The sequence below is a fragment of the Rhagoletis pomonella genome, unplaced genomic scaffold (assembly GCF_013731165.1).
Source record: "Rhagoletis pomonella isolate Grant_MI unplaced genomic scaffold, Rhpom_1.0 Rhpom_scaffold_00001, whole genome shotgun sequence".
In the NCBI taxonomy this organism is placed as follows: domain Eukaryota; kingdom Metazoa; phylum Arthropoda; class Insecta; order Diptera; family Tephritidae; genus Rhagoletis; species Rhagoletis pomonella.
This window is the reverse complement of record NW_023458555.1, coordinates 34,279,339-34,287,695: the sequence shown is the minus strand read 5'-3', so window position 1 is coordinate 34,287,695 and position 8,357 is coordinate 34,279,339. Positions and strand designations below refer to the sequence as shown.

Genomic DNA, 8,357 nt, shown 5'->3' with positions numbered 1-8,357 from the left:
TCCAAAATTTACAAAACATGAATTAAACATTTTCACTAGCGCACAAGAGCATCACTAAGGCATATAGCACACAAATCAATAAGAAAAACAACACCGCAATAAATTTTCCACTTTCAACATTTTGTTTCTTTTCACAATTTTTTGTACACATCACATTTTGAAAACCGTGACTGCTTCACTTTTTTAAGCATTGACCTCCTGCCTGGCGCAACCGCCGCTGCCGTCGTCACGCGTTTTCTATTGCCGCATCTTACGGAGGAGCTGCTAGTCGTTTGTAAACGCCGCCGCACCTAGCTTTTGCCGTACATACGACAAGCTAATGGCGCACCTAAGCGCATACCCCGCTAGCTGGTATTCAAAGATTTTCTCACCCCACAACAATACAGAGAGAGGCACGGCCACACAAAAACTAAGCCTTTCCAACTCCTCCTCAGCAATCGAACTTACATAAAGAAAAAAATTGGAAAAAATATATAAAAAAATTATTAACTACCGCCAGCCATGTCACGCTGCTCTTTGCACTCTTGCACCGCGGAAGCAAATTAGTACAAAAAATTACAAAAAAAACCACACACACAACACACAAAAGCAATAAAAAAATATGCACGTAAATTAAACCGAAATATGAGCTAAAACAAACGTCACACCAAATTCATTGCGCTTTTTCCCCCAAAATCGCTAACTACTTATGTACCTAAAAGCACGGCGTGCACACGCGATTGCGACGAGTAGGCATGAAGTACTATTTGCACAATGTCGGTTAAAAATCGTTTTCGACGTTGGTTGGATGATATTGGTATTGGCGCTGACGACGTCGGTGTGATGTCGATTGCGCAGGCAATGTCGATGGTTGGAGGCGCTCTTTGCCAAACCTGGGCGATTGTTCATTTTTTTCCTCTTTTCTCCACATTTTTGCCTTCGTTTATTGGTTAATTTTATTGTGGTTGTTGTTATTAGTAGCGTCGCTAAAATGCTTTCGTCGACGACGACGACGTCTTCGCGTGCGATTTACATTCGCGAGGACCGCCGCTAGTGTCGTCCGTCAGCCAGCGAGCGTTATTTGTATGTCCAAATTGCATGCGCACAAATAAATCCACAAAAACAACTACACAAACACAGGTATGTGTATATTCACATGTGTAAGTGAATTTCATGTACATTTCCATTGTAGTTTTCCACCGCGCCAAACCGCTGACGCACCCAATAAGCGACGGTCGCCAGCCACTAGCCAGCTTATGTCCGCGTTCGCCACACAAGCTCCCTGACTGACTTTCCCTTTCCTTTATTCAATTTCTCACCTACCACAATTTCGCTGAGCGCAGCCAAATCTTGCAAGCTGCGCGCACAGGAAGGGGCCCAGGCGGCGTAGGCAGCAGCTGGCTGAGCGGGAGGTAGGGAGAGGGAGGGCCGGGGCCACTTGCTGGGTCGTTGGTATTCGATTTCTCTACTCGCCGCTGTATTTATTTTCGATGTCCGTTATTTCGTTGTATTTTTATTTATTTATTTATTATTTTTTTTTATTTTTGCAGTCTTTATTGCGCTTATTCGTGTTTTCATCATCAATTTTCAATGGCTGCACTTGGTCGGCAACATTGTTGTTGCTGCAAAGCGAATTTCATTGAAAATTGATTTCGAAATCGGCCCCACCACACATGCATGCATGCACATGGACACACACACACACACACACATGTACCTACACTCACACTCCCAACCACTGCGCCATGTACGCTAGCTTTTATATTGGTTTTGAAATTTCTATTACATTTTTTGTTGTTATTGTTGTTGTCGTATGCACACTGTATATCAATTTATTTCACTGTTTTTGCAATAGGCATTTTTTTTTTCACAAAGTCTATGCTCCGGTATTTTAACGATGAGATTTCGGCTATTTCGGCCCAAAATGCGTTGGCTTCCGCCTACAATATTTTAACTTACAAGTTGGTTGGTGTGCGTGCGGAAATTCTCACAAAATCTTCAATGCACATTACCGTTAGCAGCAGCCGACATGTATGACACACACAACTAAACTCACATAAATATGCACAAGTAAACACTGTTGAATTGACAAGCTGACCGAACGAACGAACGAACGAACTTTGTTTTGTACAATCACTCGACCGACTGACCGTATCTATGTACAGATATATGTACATACGTGCGACGTCCACGTATAAAAGTTCTCCTTAACAGCAAGCATACCAACCCACTTACACCCAGTGTCCATCAAATGTACTTATGTATGTACGTACACACGCGACTTATTTTGTCTAACAATAAAACTAACCGTTACTCACACTACATATGTATGTATGTATGTACATGGAACACCCCATCAACCTTGCGTAGGCAGGCAAGCTAGCAAGGGCAGTGAACACCCCCAACCACATTGTGCAAAGTCCTCAGCTACAGCTATAGTCACTTTAAAATGTAACCCCACGTGCATGCCCAAACGTAGTAAGTGTATGCGCTCACTCGCGCCCACTCGACCGTCTCGAAGTTACACGAATAATTTAGAATTTCTTCTTATTATTCCTACACACCCACACACACTCAGGAAAACGCAAGACGCCCCCTCGCTATTGCCTAGCACCTTCACTAAGCTAGGAGGCACTCGTCGGCATGCCATTCCATGCAAATGTGTATGTAAATAATACCTAAATTTTAACCACAATCAACCAACCAACCAACAACTTACTCTTGGTTCACTTGGTCTATGGGCGGCTGGTCTTTACTACTTTGGGATCGCACTTTTCACCAGATGTACCGTACGCTTCTAAAGACGAATTGATACTAACTGCTGGCCACAGTCAGCTGAGGCAATGAGGCTGTCGTCGTTCGGTGCTATCGCTCAGCAGGTCTACGTCTACGTCGACGTTGCTGCCAATGTCGACGAAAACATGCTTAAAACAACAATAGTATATTCACTCATTCGCGGTTCGTTTTTATGTTGCGCTCAGCTGTTTGTCATGGCCTCTCATAAGAGGGATGCCATACTTATTTTGGTTTGGTTTGATTAAAATTTAAGAGATTTTCTTGGTATTAACAATTGCTGAATGAATTGCTTTGGTAGAGTCGATGGATAAAAGTGGGAGGGTAAGAGAGAAAATGGTATTTACTTGGTAGTGGGGTGTCTGCTTCAGCGAGGTTTATCCGCAGGGAGACAGCATCAGATGAGTGCAGGTTTTAGTGTCCTACAGAGTAGAGCGATTAAGTAGGAATTTGAACTGCTACAGTGTTTAGAAGGTAGTTCGTCTAATGTAACGTTAACCGCAGTAGGCATTTCGAGCTCTGCGTCTGAGGTAAGCCATTGGTGGCCTCGGGATATATAATTTGTAGAGCGAGAACTTAGCTAATAGAAATCTAACAGGAACAACCTAGTTGGTCTCATATTACGATATATCGGGATCGAGTCTGAATAGGTAGGAGTTAAATCTGCTACGGTATCCAGACCTTAGTTATGCCGGAGTTACGCGGATCTCATGCAACAACTGAAACACTTTGTCTGTGATGGTTGAACTCCTAATCATCTCTTTATGAATACCATGGATGGCGTGCCTGAAGGGACTGACTTCATCACCTTCGCCCTACCAGCCCCCAGCGCCTTGTACTCATATGTTTATTTGCCTCCTTTTTTAAGTGCTGCATTGCAAGAAACAGCATTCGTTGACAAATTGGCGAGAAAAAATACCTTAGAAACAGTGAGCGAAAGTTTCCTCTTTGTCAGAGAGACTTCAAGTCAGCCAAATGAAAGTTGGGCAATACAAACAAAGAGTATTTGCACCGAACAAGAGAGTAGGTTACGACAGAGTGTTACCATGCTTAGAGTGGCTTAATAATGCCACCTTTAATGTAATAGAATGACAAATGAAGTTTCCCGAAACTATGTACAACCCTGCATAAAAAAGAATTATAAAATACTGCAGGAGCCTACGACCGCAGTTTTTTTGGAGCTGGCTGCTAATTTGGCTATACTTGGACTGGATCAATACTCAGTGGGGGGCAAAATAAATTAAGGACAACTTGTTCTGCAGGTGCTTAGGATTTTAGCTTACCATACAAGCATATGTATATATATCATATGAATGCAAGTAGTTACATATCGCACACTTAGATCTAAAATGAGCTAACTCAAAATTCAGAGAGGGAAATTTAACTTCTTGTAAATCGTACAGATTCAACGCAATTAACACAAAAACAACTATGACAGTAGTTTTTTAGTTAGTGTGCATATATAAACATGGATAAAAAAATATTTCCATTAATTGGATGTGGGTTCTATAAATTGATCTATGCGAAAAAATCGCCGAAATTTTTTTTTAGTTGATCGCACTTTAGATCTATGTGTGCGATGGGTACATATGTATTTAATATATATGTAAATTTTATATTTTTCAGTGGATTTTTAAATTGTTACGTTCTGGCATCTCTGCAGCAGTAAATGAGCACAAAACAGTAGAGAGCAAACTCAATGCTGGGCAAAACGGCGCACGAATGCGCCCCTACTGTGCGCCGTCAACATACCCACAAACATGCATTCAAACATGCATGAATATATTTATGTATAGGCATACATATGTATGTATGTATGCAATTTAGTTTCTGGCTCAAATATATTATTTCAGTATATCTGGCCGGCTGACTAGGCCAACTAGTGAGTCCAACAGTCAGTCACTGATAGCGACTAAATACACAGAGAGTAAATATCATAATGGAGCGAATAAATACATACATACATGTCTACATCCCCACACTCATATGTATGTATGAATGCATGTACATATGTATAAGCATTTGTGGAATCTGGCCCCTCCATTGAGACTGCCCGGGGCGCACACGCATGCATCATTGCTCACTGCAGCGACTAATTACAATAAAGTGCCGTTGATAAGCAACAGCAACAGCAGCGACAGTGGCAGCGGCAACGGCAACTGCAACTGCAATGGCTATAGTAGCACTAGCAATGGCAATATGTAATAACAGCAGCAACAACAGTTGCATCAACAGCTCAACGCATTGTTACAGCATCTCAAGTGAGGGGACGACAGCCTCTTCTCGTTCGGTTGCATTGTTGTTGAGCTGCTGCTCTCCTCATTCAATTGGGCGAATGCAACGGCATTAATGACGTTGACGTGCTGCTGCTCGTTGTTGTCGTTATAGTTGTTGTTGTACTGTGCAATTCGACCGCTAGCCGTGCGACTGACTGTGCCCCTACCAACAACACAAATTAATAGAAAAGCACTCTGCGCAATACAGTGTATCGGTTTCAAATTTATTTAGTGAGGAGTTTGCAAAAATAAATTAAATTAAATACACTTTGCATGGATAACCGTGTCAAACGTGGGAAAAATGTGTATGGTATTGTAATTTTTATTATCTACTTGTTAATATTTGGATTTTTAGCGATATGCATTGACCTTGAAATTCCTTAAAACAATGTTTGGAAAATGTATGGTAGCCGATCAGTAAAAATTAATGTTAAGAAATTTATATGTAAATGCGTGCGTTCAAGTACATATGTATGTACATACAAACTCAAATATGCACATATGTATGTACATATGTGAGTCAGACGGCAACTGCATGATTAACAATGAGCGAAATAGAGTGAAAAACAAATAGAGAATAATTGTGAGTGGCGTCAAAGGAGGGGTGCAATGGCATGGCAAAACTATTAAAGCAACAAGAATCAAATGAAATGCATCAAACAAAATAAGTGCATGCAATGGAAAACGAAACGGAAAATAAAATGAATAAAAGAAAGGCTAGATCTAGAGTGAGAATTGTCGAAAAACATTAAACAAGAAAATTTATGACACAAATATTTATGTATGTTGCTAAGTAAAGGTGCATTCTAGAGATCAAAATAGCAAAATTTCTTAAAAAAAAAAAAATAAATACATTAAAATTTAATGAGTATGAATAAATACAGGCAGAGCTGCCAACTATCCTAAATTTTGCAGGAAATGGTTATGGTAGAGGCAAGGTCCTATCCCACTAGCCCTTTTCCCCAGAAATGATATCAATAACCTAATTGTTTCGGACGGGAAATTTAAAATAGAGTTTTGCGCTAAGGCGACCTGGAGCAACGCCAGTATGGAATGGTATATAGTACAAGGCAGCACCATGTAATGGTACACTGACAGCCCCAAAACACCAGAAGGTACTATTGGGGCAGGCATTTATGGTCCCAGTATGAAGCTATCCATGCCCATGGGCAAATACCCGAGTATTTTCCAAGCGGAAGTATACGCCTTCAATCGGTGTGCAGAGATCAACTTACTTAGAGACTAGCATACCTAGAGTATCCTAATCATTAGCGACAGTCAGGCAGCACTTAAAGCATTATCTTCCTTTGAGACAAAATTATCTTTAGTCCTTGAGTGCATTGAGAACCTTAACACCCTTGCTTAATTCAATACCATCCAGCTGTAGGTGCTAAGCAACAGAGTATATAAGGGGATGAGATAGCTGACGGCTTAGCCAGAACAGCGGCGACCTTGCTTCGATAGCTCCCAAGCCTTATCTTGCAATAGGCCCGAACACTATTAGGAATTAACTTAAAATAGGAACATTGGGTAGAAGGCAAACACCAACAGAACTTCTCCAGGCCAAAAGCTTACTTGTGGATTTAATCAAAAGGATATAAACTTTTAGTTACCCTCCCAAACACACAAACTTAGAATTACATATTACAGGCATCCTCACTGGACACTGCGAATTAAGAGATCTCCGTAAGCAGGGAATCTGGTCGAACGATCTCTGTGGATTCCAAAGGCTCTCTTGGACTACCTGGTACCCGTTAGATTAAAAGTAGTATTGTGATGACAATAGGGCACAATATCCTTAGCTATGAGGTGCCAAATTGAGGATAAAAAAGTGTCAAAATGTACCAAATAGAAAAATAAACATGCCAAAAAAGGCGCCATTCTTTTTCATCCTTCCCATTTAGCAATAAAATAAGAACCAAATTTCTAAAACAAAACTTCAATGCCAAAATAAGATAAGCTAATTGTATAAACTTTAGAAATTAGAAAATACACGCAAAGGTTTGCACAAAAATGTATTTTGAAATGTTACTATTAAAAAAATGGCATGGTTTGAGCCCAGGTGGAAGGCCTGGGTATAGATAGAACAGTCTTAGAGCAGTTGTGCCAGAGTTATGCGAAAGCGCCTCATCTGCATTGGAGGGCGAGAGTCTGTAAAGGTGATAAGAGACTATATAAGCCTAGGATGCGATTTTTTAGCCGGGTAAAGCTTGCACTTATATCACTAAAATTTTGTAAGCCTGTTAACTGCATACCCAAAAAATGTATACAAATTCTGGTTGAAAAGCTCGAAATTTAGATAAAAATTTTTGGATTTTTTCTAAATTCTGTATAAAGTTAGAAAGTGTGATTTATATGGTTTTTGTTAAAGCATGAATATACATACCTACATATATAAACAAGTAAGAGAGTCTAGGTTCGGGCGCTCGGGTATAAAAAAATAAAAAAAAAAAATTTAGCTTGAAAAACGTTGTAAATATTAAAAAGGAAACACCATTCATCCACTTTTGACTGCCACTATAAATACATATGTATAGTTTTCTTTTAAAAACAATAAAAAGTATTTATTTAAAAGTTATTTATATAAAAGAAAATTCAATTAAAAAAAAATTAAATTAAAAAAGAATAACGCAAAAATATTTTTAAAAACTAAATGCAATAAAAATAAAAAATGTTGAAACTTAAAATCTTAAATTAAAATTAGATATAGGAAAAAAATAATTCGAAAAAGGGAAAACTAGTTAGTATCTTCCTAAAAATTAAATTAAATAAAAAATATACATATGTATGTATGTATATATTTTTATTTAAAAAAAAATCTGAAATTAAAGGAAAATTAAGTTAAACAGATAAAAAATAAGGCCAACAAACAATAAAATCTAGATATTAAACGAAAATGAAATTAACAAAATAAAAACAAATTAAATTAAAAAAAAAGAAAAAATAAATTAAAAATGTTTACAAATTAAAAAAAAACACTAAAATCTATAAATGAAAAGAAAATAAAACTAGAAAAAGAAAAAAAACTAAAAAAATAAGTTCATAAAAATTAAATACCATTTTAAAATATATTCTTTTTAAAACAAGAAGATCTAAACATCAAAAGAAAATTAAATTAAGAAAGAAAATAAATGTAATTAAAAAGCAAAAAATACATAAAATAAGTTTCTAAAAATTAAACTGAATTTAAAAATACATCATATATATATTCCTTTAAAGCAGTAAAATCTAGAAATTAAAAGATAATTAAATAAAAAAAAACAATTAGATAAAAAAATTGCGTTGCCCCACAGACTTGAAGTCGAATCT

At 37.9% G+C, this 8,357-nt stretch overlaps 1 long non-coding RNA gene across 1 annotated transcript; it reads right to left on the bottom strand.

The window, feature by feature from the left end:
- Positions 1–745: 745 nt before the first annotated feature.
- LOC118743215 lies at positions 746–2,793 on the bottom strand. Its single transcript, XR_004993439.1, has 2 exons — positions 2,699–2,793; positions 746–2,412 (listed from the first exon to the last, which is right to left on the bottom strand). It is a non-coding gene; the product is annotated as an uncharacterized LOC118743215 (long non-coding RNA).
- Between the last annotated feature and the right edge of the window lie 5,564 nt (positions 2,794–8,357).